The sequence below is a fragment of the Protopterus annectens genome, chromosome 7.part0, assembly GCF_019279795.1.
Source record: "Protopterus annectens isolate FY-2018-M chromosome 7.part0, PAN1.0, whole genome shotgun sequence".
Lineage (NCBI taxonomy): Eukaryota > Metazoa > Chordata > Ceratodontiformes > Protopteridae > Protopterus > Protopterus annectens.
This window is the reverse complement of record NC_056739.1, coordinates 1,334,239,535-1,334,256,161: the sequence shown is the minus strand read 5'-3', so window position 1 is coordinate 1,334,256,161 and position 16,627 is coordinate 1,334,239,535.

Here is a 16,627-nt window from a genome sequence, read left to right as displayed (position 1 = left end):
AACAAACCTGCCCCTAGGCTCAAAAATGAGACAAGGCAAAAAATGAGACTGAGAAATAAAACCTGGACCAAATGGAGACATACTAAAAACTCTACTGATCATCTAAACTTTAGGCAGCTTAGAAATGTCACAAAAAATTTATATTCCTTGATAAAAAACTATTACCTCACATTCCAACAAACCCAACATCAAAACCCACAAAAATTCTGGTCAGGAGTAAATAAATTGCTGCACCCTGGACACTCCAAAACACCTACCCCCACTAATTTGACTCAAAACTCTCCCTGCCAAATTGCTGATATTTTTGACAAATATTTCTCTGGAACAGTCCAATCATTAGCCAATACCTTACCCCTATACCACCTGTTACTACTGCTGAGTCACCCCTGCCAACCAACTTACCCCACACATTACACCTCCAACCTGTCCCAACATCCCATATACGCAACCTACTTCTCAAACTTAAACCCTGCGCTCCATCAGCTGACCTCATACCAGCTGAATACTTGCAAATGGCAGCTGGAGTACTTGCCTACCCAATTTCTATATTAATTAACATAACCGTAACATAATGCTCCATCCCCTATCTGTGGAAAGTCTCACACATTGTTCCACTCCATAAGGGAGGTAACTCAAATGAACTCTCTAACTTCCGCCCCATAGCCCTACTTTCCCCATTAGCAAAAATTATGGAGAGATATATTCATCAACAATTACTTGATCATCTCCTCCAAAACCACCTACTAGTGGACTGCCAGCATGGCTTTAGGCTGTTCCATAGCATACAACAGCACTCCTATCCTTTCCAGACTGCATTAATAAAAACCGTAACAACAACTTACTGTCCTCAGCCCTCTTTATTGAGCTCTCTAAGGCATTTGACATGATGAATCACCAACTATTGTCACATATCCTAAGGTCTTTCTCATTTGACACCCAAACAGTCCAGTGGTTTAAGTCCTACTTGGGAAATAGACACCAAGCAGTACTCTGGGACAAAAAAAAAAAAATCCACGCAACTCCCTCTCTCTCTTGGTGTCCCTCAAGGCTCCATTGTCGGACCTCTCCTCTTTACTATTTTCATTAATGATCTGAAAACATCCATTCCACAGGCCACTTGTATACAGTATGCCAACGACTCAACATTAATACGTAGCACCTCGTCACCTGCAGAGCTTCAAACCAAGACCCAAACAGTATTTAACTTAGTCGAAAACTGGTTCCATCAATGCTGTCTCATCCTTAACCCCCCCAAAAAAATTATTATTGTTCTCTCCCACTTTAAAGTCCCCTGCTATTAACTTTACAGTCACATCCAACAATGGGACTAAAATAGCTCCCAACTTGTCCACCAAACTGCTAGGTGTGACTATTGATAATAATATGAACTTTGACAAACAAATTAACCTAACTATTAGATCTGTTAATAGAAATCTTGCTTTCCTTTATAGACTCAAACCCTTTCTCACAGCTTCAACTAGGTCTACTATTGCCCAAACACACCTAATCTCCACCCTTCTCTATGCCTCCCCAATCTATACAAACCTCTCCAAAAGCAATATCAGCAAACTGGCAACATCATATAATAACATAGCCATATTTGCCACTGGATCCCCATTTAGAACCCATCACTGCCAGAATCTCTAACTATTAGGATAGCTGGAACTGCAAAGTCAGCTTCTTATGCAGCAACTTACAATCATTCATAAGATTCTGCATCATCCCACTAATACTCCCATTCTCAGCAACCTTATTAGCCAATACAAAAACCTAACAACCCTAAGATCTGCAAATAGGGTACTAGTATCTACCTTAGAATCCAACAACAAGTCTGGGGATTGCCTGTTCACTAACTCTGTTGGTAATACTTGGAACAAGCTTCCAAGTGAACTAACATCCCTCTCATCCATCCCACTGTTTAAAAAGCAACTAAAAATCTTCCTAAAATCACAATGATTATGCCCTTGCACCAACCCAGACTGACACTATTCATCTCGCCTGACCACCTTTCCCAGCTGGTATACCTCCCCACTGTTTTGTTTTTCTCTCTACTAATCTACTGAAGAAACACACTTCCTAGGGAACCACAAAAAAAAAAAGTTTCTTGCATTGTATCTATTTTACAAAATGTTTTTAATTATAAATGACTATCAATGATGTTTATATTGTTATGATGTGATCACTATGTATTTTTTTTTCCATTTTTTTATGTCTTGGAGCTTTTCTGCCCGGGCCTCTGTTGAAAATGGACATATATCCAGTCAGATTATTCCGGTCAAATGTAAAATAAATAAAAAATAAAATAGTCACCAGTTCGCCAGTACTCAGTGAGGTGCTTTCGCAGCCCCTCATACCCGCTAAGTCAGATTCGCAGGCCTCTACTGAGACCCATTAGGAGTCTGGTATTCCGCGAGATGCTTCAACTGTGGAACCTGCGGATGTCTCTACCTTGGATGGGTCTGGAGCCGCTGTGCAGGCACCAGCTTCTGAGGGTGTAGTCAGGCCTACTGACTTGCATAATAAACCAATGCTATCTTCTTCTTCAAGGCCTAAAACTCGATCCATGCCTAGAAAACCGACGCCCAGACCACATGGTCAGGCCTCTATGCCTAAAAAACAAATGATAAGAATTGCTGAAGACCTTATTACTTTAATCAGGGGAAGCCATCTTTTCCCCCTCTAAGAGACCTAGGACTGAGTTTGCTTACGATTCTTCTGATCAGGACTCTGAAATTTCTTTCTTCTGATGACCAGGATTTACCCTTATCTATAGAACAAACAGCAAATCAAGAACCAAACTCGATCACAAAAACATCAAATGTCCAAAGCAAGAAGGAAGGAAACCAAATCTAGGATGGATATAATTCCATTTAATAATCCATTTGTTTTGGTACCTCAGCAATTCGCCTTCAGTGGAACAATTTTTGAATGTACTACATCCTGTATATATAGTAACATCAGTTAACTAATCAGCATCAATTAACTATAATTGCATCTTCTTAAAGTACAAATACATTAAATATTTATTCAAATATAAAACAAGAAATTTTATCAAATGAATTGTTTGATCAAAACTGATAAACTGTAAGCTGAAAAAACTGTAATAAACTTTATATATATGAAATACTATTATATTAAAATACTATCCAAATCTAAAGTGCTGTTATATTTATTTATATTTTTATGTTAAATGTTTTTATATTAAATATTTAAAGTGCAAATTTTGCAAACTAGCTAAATAAATTAATATAACTTTTAGTTAATGAAAAACACAAACAGACGAAAACAGACATAAGCAGACAAAGGCAAGCAAAAACAAACAAAATAAACAAAAAATTAAACAAAAAAATATCAACCCATTCCACCATCTAAATTCATCCCTCTGGGGTATAAAGTATGATAATTAAAAATTAACCTATTTTCCAACCTATTTAATCCTTCCTTCTTGCTTTGAACATTTGCTGTTTTTGTGATCGAGTTTGCCCTTATCTACCTATGAGGATTCTGATGCAGATGACTCTATTCCCTCTGCTTCCCCTCCAGAGGATTTCTCTTTTGGTGAAACCTTGCATTACTCTTAGGGAGCATTTCAGCTGGGAAAGCCAGGATTACTTTGACTCTAAAAAGAGGCTTAGGGATTTCTTACTCCTGCCCCAGCACAGACCTTTAGCTAGCCCCCCTGTACTGGATATTGTCGATGATGCCTTTTCGGAATCTAGCTTGGCCCCTGACTTTTTACCTCCTGCTCCCAGAAAACCAGATAGATGTTACAGGGTTCCTGACTCTCACAAGTTCCTCTTTAAAAATCCTACTGCGGATCCTGAGACCATTTCACAGGGACCCAAGGGCATTAAGGCTACCACTGCCAAAAATCTTACCCCCTCTAATAGAGATTCCAGGGTGCTGGATAGATGGGGTAAGAAGGTATACATGACTGTGGCCATTTGAACCTCTGCCATTAGGGCCTTAAACTGCCAGTTTTCATATGTTAAAGTATCAGCAGTATATTATTGGATTGCTTAAACAGAAAATGATGATGATTCCTGACTGTGCTGAAAATAAAGATTTACAGGATTTAATGCATTCTGCTGAACAAATTGGAAAACATACTTTGAATGTGGTTTTGATTCACTAGAGGCATCTTGCAGGGCTGCTGTCACTGGGTCTGTACTTAGAAGCAGGGCCAGTGTTAGAATTTTAGGGACCCCCAGCAAATGCTATGTTGGGGGCCCCCTGAGCACTTCCAGTCTAAGTATCACCCTGTCGCTGCCACCCCTCCTATCAATCCTTTTAGTTCACACTGCAAACCTTTAGGGGTGGTGCACAGAGACTGACCTGTAGCTACAATGCTCTTACATTTCAACAGGCCTACATATTACACTGGCATTTAGTTGCAACGATGATACATTACAACTATATATACAGGGTTGGACTATGTTTCATCCTGCTCCCCAAAGTAAAACACACACATCCTGTAGAGCTCCCCACTGTTTCTCCCAGTGTTGGGCTTCCAACATCAAGCTCATTACTTTTTTCTTCCATTTCTCACATTTTACCTTTTTTTCAGCTTTTTCAAGAAGTATAAACTTTATATATGCTCTGAAGTGCTTTTTAAGTTTTTTTTCTTTTTATAAAACCTTTTCATTCAGTGATGGCTTGAACAGAAATTATGATTAAGGAAATTAATTCAGTGCTACCGTTCAGCTTTAGTTTTCCTTGCATCCTTTCAACACACCTTTCCTCACCAAGACAGCACAGCAGTAACCATTTAGGAAATAACTTGATTAAGCCAGTACCCCCTGAAGTCATAAGGGTTGTAGATGCTCTTGGATGCATTTTAGAGCACTTCCCAACCTTTTAATCCAACAGTGGCCTAAACAAAAATTACAAGTAAGATAAAGAATTTCAGTCTTATTTTTTCTTTCAATGAAGGCATAAGTTGCGCGCTAGGCGTAATGTTCAAAGCTGACAAAATAGTAGCTCACAGTAAACTGACAAGCCAATTGTGAGGATACACAGATCCTGTATGTGAATACTGCCTCCCTAATCCATCAAAACACAGTCAATGCCTATGCAACCCTCTAGAGGTAGACTGGGATGAAAGCAGAGGTTCAAATGGCCACAGTCATGTATTTCAAGAAACTGCTAAAATGCATATACATAGCATACCTCCTCACTCCTCAATCCTAATCCCCAAAGGCAACCATCTGTATATGTGCCTGATGTTTGATTGTGAGGAAAGTTAAAAAAATAATGATTGCCGTAATGTATTTTACTTTATTGCTCCTAAGCAATACACTGCCCCTATAGGGGTTAAAGTAACTTTCTTTCTATACCTCTGAGGTCTGTTAGAAAAGTAAAGGAAACAGCGGCCGTGTAGTCTCATCCCCTCACATAACCTATAGCAAATTTCTGTACACAAACATCTGAGCAGGGTTGGTTTTAGAATCAGTGCGCTTGAAAGCAGAGGCCATTATCAGTTTTACCCTAACAGGGTCCTATCAAAGCCCTGTTCAAGTTAGAGAGTATAATCAGAAAATTAAAGCATTTTTTTCTCCTCATTTTTCTCCAACCAAAAACAGCTTTTGAGGGGGCCCCCACTCAGTCAAGGATGATTAAATGAGCCCTGCTGTATTCATTTATACAGTCTGGGAGTGGGGGGGGGGGGGCACCAGATTCTTAGAAGATCTAAGTGTCTGAATGTTCTGTGACATATTTTATGCCTTACTATTGAAATATAATTACTTGTTAGCTGCATTCTTTATTGATACCCAGAAGAATAATGTTTGTCTTCTGGCATTATCAGATGTGTGCAGTGATAAAAATCAGTGTTATTAGGTTCATAGGCTCACAGGAGGTTACTAGGTTATGGCCATAGGGCCTTTACAAGCCTAGCTATGTAAAAACAAACTGTGTGCCCTAATTGACCATAGTTAGATGGTCATTGTTTGCAGAGTTATTCTGTGATCAGCACAGACTGCCCCTGTCCCTGTTTGCACACACACACACACACACACACACACACACACACACACACACACACACACACACACACACACATGTATTGTTTAAACACACGTGCATAAGTCACAGCAATACTAGTTTTGCACTTATTTCAGCAAATAGCAATACATTGTTAAACACTGGTACTGCCATACCAGATCAGTGATTGCTGTTTTAAACAGCAGTCATCAAACAGCAGCAGTGATAAGTCATTTTTATTTACCTCATTGAGGAGTAAATGAATACCTGTCACTATCTCTGATTTCACAGATATTACCTGACTTTGCCTCATAATTTTGCCCTGCCCCAATTACTCAAGTCATCAGATTTTTATACTTCTTATTGTCCAAAAATACATGTTAATGCAGAATTTTTTATTCTAGTAACTTTTTAAGTGAATTAGAGTAATATTTAAAATGTGTTCCTCATTTTGAGCATTTATTCTGCTTTGTTTTTGCTATTGAGAAGAATTCTTCAGCAAAGACGTTAACAGTTATAGTATCTGGTGTTCTGCCAGTATTTATAAAACTCCCTGAAAGAGAAACCATACCTGAAGTTTAGAAGTATCATCTCTTCTTAAATCCTATGTGTGAACTGAAATCAGTCACTCGGGCAACTGACCTCGTTAGTGCTTACATTGCTCACTTTCATTAGCAGCTTTATGCTAACAGGGTCATATTGCAGTCCTGTTCAGGTTTAAGAGTGCAATCAAAAATTAATACATTTTTCTCCTCATTTTTCCCCAACCAACAGTAGCTTTTGTGGAGCCCCACATGGTCAAGGATGATTAAGCCCCCCCCCCCCCGCAGCCATGGACATTGCAGGTACCTAAAGTTGGCTATGTTGTTACTTTTAGTGGAACGGATGTCCACCAACAGGGTTTAATAAAACCAGGGGCATTATGACTGTGGTAAATTATTTAATGGAATTTGTAAAAGCATCTTACTTGACAAAACACTGTTACTATAACAAAAGTTCTTTGAATTTTGAAGGAGATATAAGAGTTATTGTTACTCACCTGTTTATTAAGTATACAAGCTGGTTTGAAAGATGTGTTACAAAATGTCAAGACAGGATAACTTGCTGTGGTTGGAGCCCCTCCAGAACCAGGAGGGCCCAGCGACCCCAGGGTTTGCTGTTGCCTAAAGCCGGCTATGCTTAGAAGGCATGCTTGGCTTAAGGAGCAATCTTTGCCAGTTCATGTTAAAGCTAAATTGCTGGATGCTCCCTTAAACCAAGACCGCCTGTTTGGAAACAAAGCAGAAGAAGTACTTACATAGATGGAGGAAAAAGCTAAATCTATTCAAACTGCTAAAGATTTCCTGCAAGTACAGCCTCCCAAATTTAGTAGGCATTGGCCCTCTAAAAATTGGTCCTTTCCTGTCTCTTCCAGGCCTTCTCAGTCCAGACCTAGAACCAGCAGAACTCCCAAGCTTCAGTCCCAAGGTACTCACAGGACTAAGCAGTGGGGGGCTCCCACTTCCAAAGCAGGGATTGGTAAGACTCCCCCCTATGGTAAACTGTCTCAGTGACTTAACTTTAAATCTTCCAAGCCCTGCACAACTGACTGTTCCTTTAGGGGGAAAGATTGCCCGGCAGGCAAAAAATTGGGAACTCATTACCCAGGACAAATGGGTTTCAAATATAGTTTCCCAAGGATACAGATTCCACTTTCACTCCTTACCAACCCCAAACTGTTGGCCAGATCTACCCCTTAAATCAGTGGGCAGAGGCTCAAAAGCAAATGCTCTCTCTCTTAAGCATCAGGGCTATTCAACCTGTTCCAAAAGAGGAAAGGGGGACAAGGGTTCTACTCAAGACTTTTCCTGGTGCCCAGAAAAGACAACTCCTGGCTTCCTATCCTGGACCTCTCTATCCTTAACACATTTTTGGTGATCCCAAAATACAAGATGCTAACTCTTCACCAGCTGCTCCCTATGCTAGGCAAGGATGCCTGGTTGGCAACACTGGGTTTAAAAGAAGCCTGCCTGCACATCCCAATAAGGGAATCTTGCAGAAGATACCTACGCTTCAAAGCACGTTACATGCACTATCAGTTCTTTGCAGTGCCCTTTGGCTTATTTACTGCACCCAGGGTATTCACAAAGTGCCTAGCTCCAGTCATTGCATTTTGCAGGAAAATAATATCCAAATATATCCATATCTGGACGATTGTCTAATTCAGGCAGAAAGCCAGGGCATACTATTGAATCATCTGACGTTTGTACAGAAATTACTAACTTCTCTGGGGTACACCATAAACAAAAAGAAATCACATCTTGTACCCTGCCAACAAATTGTATTCCTGGGAGCAAGCTTGAACACAACTTCCCAGATGGCCTTTCTCACGCCAGAAAAACAAGTTCATTTGACAGCCTACTTCAAACTACTGGCCACAAAGACCCAGCTATCTGCAAGGAAAATACTGCAAGCCCTGGGGTTCATGGCCTCCTGCATTCTCTTAATTCCATGTGCAAGACTGCATATTAGGAAACTACAATGGTATCTAAAAAGCCTATGGTGTCAACATTCTCAGGATCTAGAAGCAATGATTCCTATCATACCTTGTCTACAGATAGAGTTCCTTTGGTGAGCAGAGGCCTGTCACCAAAACAACTGCCATTCACTCTACCCCCTGCCACCCAAACCCTAACAACAGATGCATCAGACTATGCATGGGAGGCTCACTTGGCAGGGAAGTACATTCAGGACAAATGGAACCCAAGTCAAATGCACCTGCGTATCAGTCAAAAAGAAATGTTAGCTGTACAGAATGCACTGACAGCCTTCAAGGACTACATTCTTCCAGAGCAATTAATGGTGAAGACGGACAACACCACTGTTATGTGGTACATAAACAAGCAAGGGGGAACCCACTCATACCTGCTCTGCAGACTAGCCATGGCTCTGTGGAACACAGCTTTGAGCTACCAAGTGCACCTACAGGTTCAGTTCCTACCAGGAAAGCTAAATACACTGGCAGAAGAACTAAGCAGAAATCTCATGGACCCACACGAGTGGAAACTGGAACCATAGATATTCAACATGTTGAGAAACAAATGGTGGAGTCCAGATATAGACCTGTTTGCCTCCCCCCAGAACTACCAATTGGAAAAATTCTGCACAAGGACTCCCCACAAGCAAGCTTGGAAAGTGGATGCCCTGTCCTTCACCTGGAAAAATCTATCATTTTATGCCTTTCCCCCTCTGCCTCTCCTCTCCAAGGTACTACGAAAGATCAAACAGGACAAACCAAGGACGATACTGATTGCACCAGACTGGCCACGCCAACACTGGTACCCCCCTTTTGCGCAGTGTGTCACTGCTGGGCCATGGCACCTGCCTCAGACCCCTGTCCTGCTGTCCCAGCAGGAGGACCAGATTCTGCACCCACAGCTTTAAACCCTGAACCTGGTAGCCTGGCTAATTGCCTGATCTCTCCGTTACCATCTCTCAGTAAGCAAATGTTGGATGTCATTTTGGAGGCAAGGAGGCCTAGTACTAGAAAATCCTATGCTAAAAAATGGAAAAGATTCTGTTCCTGGAACCAAACTCAGGGGATGGGCACAGCGGTGCCCAATTTACCTCAGATTCTTCAGTACTTAATTGAGATGCTGCACAAGGGCCTTTCCTTTTCCTCCATCAAAATTCATGCCTCAGCCATTTCAGCACATTACAACACAGAACCACCACTCTTCTCTCATCCACTGCTAAAGCAGTTCCTCAGAGGGGCCAAAAACATAAGACCACCCAGGAGAGGTCTTACTCCAGCCTGGGACCCTAACTTTGTATTGGAAAAACTCATTCTGCCTCCTTTTGAGCCAGCTGCAAATGGAGAGTTGAAATTCCTTTCTTGGAAAACAGCCTTCCTTTTAGCCATCACTTCAGCAAGAAGGGTGTCTGAATTACAGGCCCTCATGACAGTGGAGCCTTTCATCATATTTCATGTGGACAGGGTGTCCCTCAGGACCAATCCCTCCTTCATGCCCAAGGTGGTATCCAGTGTGGCCCTTAATCAGTTCATTCATTTGCCAACCTTCTTTTCAAATCCACAGAACAAAGGGGAATGAATACTGCACTCCACAGATGTGCACAGACAACTTAGGTTTTATTTGGACAGGACTAAACCTCTGGAAATCTGAACAACTGCTGGTTGCATTTGCTGCAGGAGCAGAGGGGAAGGCCATTTCTAAATGGATAGGCCATTGCATTCATTTCTGCTGTAAGCACCATGGAAAACCTACCCCACAGTGGATTAGACCACATTTAACCAGGGCTGCGTCTACCTCTACAGCCTTTCTCAGAGGTGTCCCTACCAGGGACATCCTAGAAGCTGCTACCTGGAGTTCTATACATACCTTCACCGAGCATTACCATTTGCCAATTTTTTTCTAAATCCAAAGCTGGCTTTGCCACTGCAGTCTTGCAGGGCCTTATAGCTGGTCCTAATACTATCTAATTTCCTCCTCACATTCTTAGCTTTGGGAATCTACCCAAGTGTGATGACTACAACAGTGAAACACGAAGAACATAGTACAGTTGTGTACACTTACCATAAATGTAGATGTTCGAGTGTATTCACTGTTGCAGTCCTAGTTACCTTCCCTCCAGCCCCCTGACATCTATTGGCTATACCTCTATTCTTGCTTTCTATGCTTAAAGCTTTTTGGTGTATTTGCTTTTTTGTTGGAGGTGTAACCTTGTATATATAATTGCTTTCCATTATGGGGTCACCTGACATCTGGGGCAAGAAAAACTGATTTAATGGCATCGGCTGCATGCTTTATACCCCTGACTACCTGACGTCATGGAAGATGAGATAGCAACCGACGCAGGACCCAAGACTTTGTTAATCAGGCTGACGGAGGGCTACTGCAAGCAGATAACCCAAATGTGATGACTGCAACAGTGAATACACTCGAACATCTACATTTATGGTAAGTGTACATAACTGTACTTTGTGTACACTTACCATAAATGTAGATGTTCGAGTGTATTCACTGTTGCAGTCCTGGTTTCCCTCCCTCCAGCCCCCTTCTCTCTCTCTCCTCTCTGTGTATATTACTCACCCCTTACAGGGGTATTGGTATTGGTATTTACTTTTTACTGGTGGTGATTTTCTTACCATAGCTCAGCTCCCTTTTGGGGGGCTCCTAACGTTTTGGGCAAGAAAAATTGATGTAATGGTGTCGGTTGCCTGTTTTTATACCCCTGACGACCTGACATCAGTCCTGGAGCAACAGCAACCGACGCAGAAATACTAAGTCTCTGGTATTCGACCCGACTAAGTGCTACCTGCAGGCAGATAACCCAAGTGTGATGACTGCAACAGTGAATACACTTGGACATCTACATTTTTGGTAAGTGTACACAACTGTACTTTACCAGGAAGGTTTTTGGATGTAGAAAGGTGTCATTTTACTGCCATGTTTGTATTCAGATTTATGCTGTAAACATTCAGGTTATTCTTGCTGCTCTGCCAGCTTGGGATGGGACTGCCATTTTGAGTCATGAGTAATGATTTTTCTGTAGTATGTTTTCCTCAGCTACTTATTCCTAGATATTAGAAATTACAGAGAAATGGGAGCACAGTTTTATTCCCAGTTTCCTTGGTGGTTTTGGTGAGTGAATTGTCCAATAAAATAGGTAATACATCATGTAATGAAATGAGATTATTTAGAAATTACCTGTTTTTTTCTTCTTCTTCTTCCTGGTACATTGTTTGTAGAGCAGCTTTTTTTTTGGAAATTTCTGTAGTTTCTAGTTTGTATTACTGTACTTTTAGGAATTTTTTTCTGCTCTCTAGATAGTATACTGCAGCATATGTTTACTAAATCAGTCGGATATTGTACATATAACTACAGTGCCGTGTGGGACTGATAAAAGTACCCAGTCTTATGTTAGGCTGCATAAACAAGCACAGAGACCGTCCCCTTAGGTTTATAAATTCTTCTTGGAAGGTTGACATATTGAAGGTTTAAAAGGAGTTGGATGATGGATGAGAGTAGGAAAGTATGTAGCTGGCCCTGTCAGTGGTCACATGTCCTAGTATTATCCATTCATTCTGTATTGCTGAACAATACCATGAATTAATTCATCAGCTATATGGGGCAGGTATTTATAAGTGAAGGGTGTACATAACTTTTAGATGTCGAACACAGATACTTTTTAATGAACTCATTACAGATTCAGCTCCTGGAATGTCGGGCATGATTTATTATGATTGTAAGGTGCAAATAGGGTCAGTTTTACAAAATATTATCCCACTCTTGCTTCTTAAATAGTTATACTACATACAGTGTTTTCGTTTTTGAAGGAGGGCATTTTTTTGTCTTCTATGTACTGTTATAGCCAGACTTTGCAACAGAAAGTTTGTTATGGAAATTGTATTGAAGCTATACTAATGCTGTCTGCTTTTTTATTGCCCATACTTTGGCAATTTATAAGGTCTGTTTAACTTGGAATATTTTCTGACTGTGTATTGCAGTCTGAGGATGACAACGAAATAATTAGTGGCTAGGGGTCATTAATTATTTTTGATCTCAGTGTATATAATTATAGGATAATTTTGGGATAAGACAGTATTGAAGTGAAATTTGTATAAGACATACTTTACTTTTTTAGGATTTACAGTGTCAGGTTTTGTTTGATGGCATACCTTTCAACCTCTTAGAACAAGAAATCTGGACTAATGGAACAAAAGCCCCAAAATAGGGACAATTTTTGAATATTGTTTTTACAAACATAGAAAGTTGATAGAGTAGCAGGTTTTGCATTAGTGTGCATTTTCGGAAGGGAATGAAGTCCATTATTTTCTGACTTTAATTCTCAATGCTTTGTTACAGATTTACCAGAAAAACAAAATTTTATGAGGACCATTATCAAAAATATGAGACAAAAATCTGTACAGTTGAGAGGTTTGTTTGATGGTAATACAATGGTCGAGTGGCGTTCGAAAGACATGCATGGTTGGGCGTCGGGCTGGCACCTCGGCACTGTGAAAATCTACTGCCAATCATTAGTGGACCGTAGTTCCGCTGTGGTGACCCCTAACCGAGAAAAGCTGAAAGAAGAACAAAACAATGATAAAGTAATGCTGAGTGCAGGACTATACATGGCATTTTGAAAGTTAGTTCTGGTTGTTTTTGAGTGTGGTGCTCTGTATATAATCTGATACATAAAATTTGCAAAATGAGTGTGCAGTAGGGAAAGTGAATAGGTCACTGAGTTTTGTTGTTTTATTGTTGACATAGTTTCACTGCCATTAGAAGCGTAGAGTTACTGGGTCTACATAATTCATGTGATATGTTGAAGAGTTCCACAAACAACTGAACTTGAAATGGACTATACACAAACCACCACTTCCAACAAAGAAACAAGACCAGCTCAATAACAGGAACCACAAGTGACGAAAACATGTGGTTCCTGTTATTGAGCTGGTCTTGTTTCTTTGTTGGAAGTGGTGGTTTGTGTATAGTCCATTTCAAGTTCAGTTGTTTGTGGAAGGCATGGAGAATCTGGAGTCCATCTCAGATATCATGGAATTGCTTGGTCGGATTAATCAGCAGTTGTCTGAGCATACGGCACAGGTAAAATTATTAGTGGGTCAACAACAGTTAGCGGGTGCGAGTCAAGGATTTGAATGTTTGGGTATTCCGTTAACTCAACCCACACCAAACGCAGGTACCTCTGGAACTGGCTCCAATGAGGCGAATGCTGGAACACGAGCGCAGGATGGAGGTAAACTAGGCAATAGCAACGTCTCCGACAGCGAACATCTTGACAAGATACAATGGAAAGTTAACAATTTCAATTTTCAGCAAGATGTCAGTAAAGTGGGTATGGCCAAAACGGTTAACATGACTTTAACTGAGCGGTTAAAAGAATTTGAAAAAAAATTGTTTAGCATGAAGAAATTGCAGATGGAGAATGGTTATTTGCATAGGAACATTGAATTGGGTTTGGTGCCACGAGGTTTGCATTCATGGAGATATCCGAATGGCATTGATGGGAATAATGAAATGATCGAAGAAGTGCATCAGTTATTTGACCGGACAGGATTAGAGTTGATGAAGATTATGATTAAGTGTAACGTTCAAGTAATAGCCCGTCAAATGAATGAATTGGAGGAACAAAATGACATTATTTTGTGTGTTTTGAATTTTGAGCATTACAAAACAAATTACAGAAGCATGTTAGCTAACATTGATACTAGTTGTAATGTCATTTATCAAAGGAAAATGCACAAAATAGCAAGGGACACTGGTGACTATCGAAATAAAAGAGTATATCCACTGTCCAAGGGTAACCACAGTCACCGGAGAGCAACTACCAATGATGATGAATGGGCGGCACAGGAAATGATGACACATCAGGGCGAGCACAATTACAGCTTTGAACAGGATGAGTGCCCTTTAGAAGAAGGGCCCAGGCGATCCAAGAGGTTGCGCAACCGAAAGCAGAATGGGCAGCAGCAGAGAAAGGATGAGAATCAGGCATATATGCAGCAAGGAGCGAGGCCAAAAAAGTGGAATCACCAACAAAAAGTCCACGGCAGCCATCAAGTGGAATGGAAGTAGGGGAAGTGACTGATCCACTTTTACAAGTAAGTGTGCATACGGTGGCTGAATTTTCTTTGAACTTAGTTAATGATGAAGTTGGAGAATTTGGGTTATTAAATTGTTGCAGTCCACATGCGAACAGTAACGAGAGTGGAATGTTAAATGAGACTGGTAGCTATCGAGAGCATGTATGTTTTGACATGGTGGATGCTAATGACAGTTGTTTAAATGAAACAGATTTTTGGTTGTCCAATGACAACTATCTAATAACTGATAAAATGAGTACGGAAACAACTATTGCAAATCTAGTTAGCATGACTGATAATGCTGAATTGTTAAATGTGTCGAACCTCATTGATGTCATACAAGGGGCAAAAAATTTTACAACTCTTAGTCATCCATTTATAATATCTAATGTATTTGGTGATTACAATGTGTACAATTACTCTAGTAAAGAGTTTGGGGTGAAGTATGCGGAATTATTGTCAAAGGGCTTTATGTTTATTCCAAGCAAAAGAGGGAATTTAACGGATGTTTTGATAGATTTAAAAATGTTAACACGTAAAATGAACATTAAGATGTGGTTCATGCATGACCAAGTGCAAAATGTGAATGTATTAAGAAAACCAAGTACATTTAATCCTCCTCCTAATGCCATGGTAGCCTTTTTTGAAAAGGTATGTGAATTGGATATAAGGGAACATATGAGAAAAAGAAAAAAACCCACAGATGATTTTGGCATTAACAATTTAAGCAAAGAAGAAGAAAAACTACTAAAAAAATCTAAAAAGTGACAGGGATCTTAGATTTATGAAGCCAGATAAAGGTAATGGTATGGTAATAATGGATAGGAATGATTACATTGATCATATGTTTAATATGTTGACTAATGATATGTATGATGAAAGTAATTTAAACAAAATTCATATAGCATACTTAAAAACAGACCTCATGACATATGATTTATTATTTCAGGGACAGATAGATGAAATGGAATACAATTATTTGAAAAATGATTATCCTATGGTTAGCAATATATTTGTTATAGCAAAATTGCATAAAGGGTTAAATGACATTAAGTTTAGACCCATAGTTGACGGCAAAAGGAGCAAAATATGTTTCATTAGTAAGTATTTAGACTACCATTTGCAAAGAAGTTTAAAAAAAATTGGAATATATAACTAAAGACTCCTGGCACTTTTTAGATAAGTTAAATTCAATTAAAATAAATGAACACTATTCTTCTTACTATTGATGTCTGTAACGTATTTTCACTCATTCCTAATGACATTGGATCGGAATGGCTGGAAATTCAGTTGTTAAAAACTGGTATATATGAGCAAGATCGTATTAATGTATTTGTACACTCATGGAAATAGTGTTAAAAAACAATTTTATATTTTTTGAAGGTCATTATTACAAACAGGTTACTGGGGTAGCTATGGGGCCTGCTTGTGCCCCCATATATGCCAATTATATAATGTCCTTCTGGGAGCAAGAGTATGTGTTTACTAGTGAGTGTAACAGGTATATTCAGCAATATACCCATTTTTTGGACGACATAATTGTCGTTTGGGAACGGAGTTTTGAAGATATGGAAGCATTCATACACTACATAAATCATACAGTGGTGCTTTTTTAAGTTCACTTTTGAATTTAGTAAAGCTGAATTGTCATATGTGGATGTGAAATTAAAAGTGGACCAGGATAAAAAGTGTTTAACATCTGGAATGTATAGGAAAACCACATTTTCAAATTCATATTTGAATTACCAGAGTTGATACCCTAGTTACCAGAAAAAGCAATAGTGAAAGGGCAAATGGTTAGAGCTGCCAGGATGATAAATGATTATCAAGAATGTCTTAATAAGGTAGAGTTCATAAAGAATATGTTTATCAGGCGGGGTTATCCTGTTTCATTATGTGACTCCATTAAGGATGAAATTATATTTAAAAGAAATAATGGTAATTATGTGGCTATATTAAGAACCAATGGTAATGAGAAGGTAGGTGTGGATATTTTAATAAAAAATATTAGAAAGGATATGAAAGAGCAGTTATATT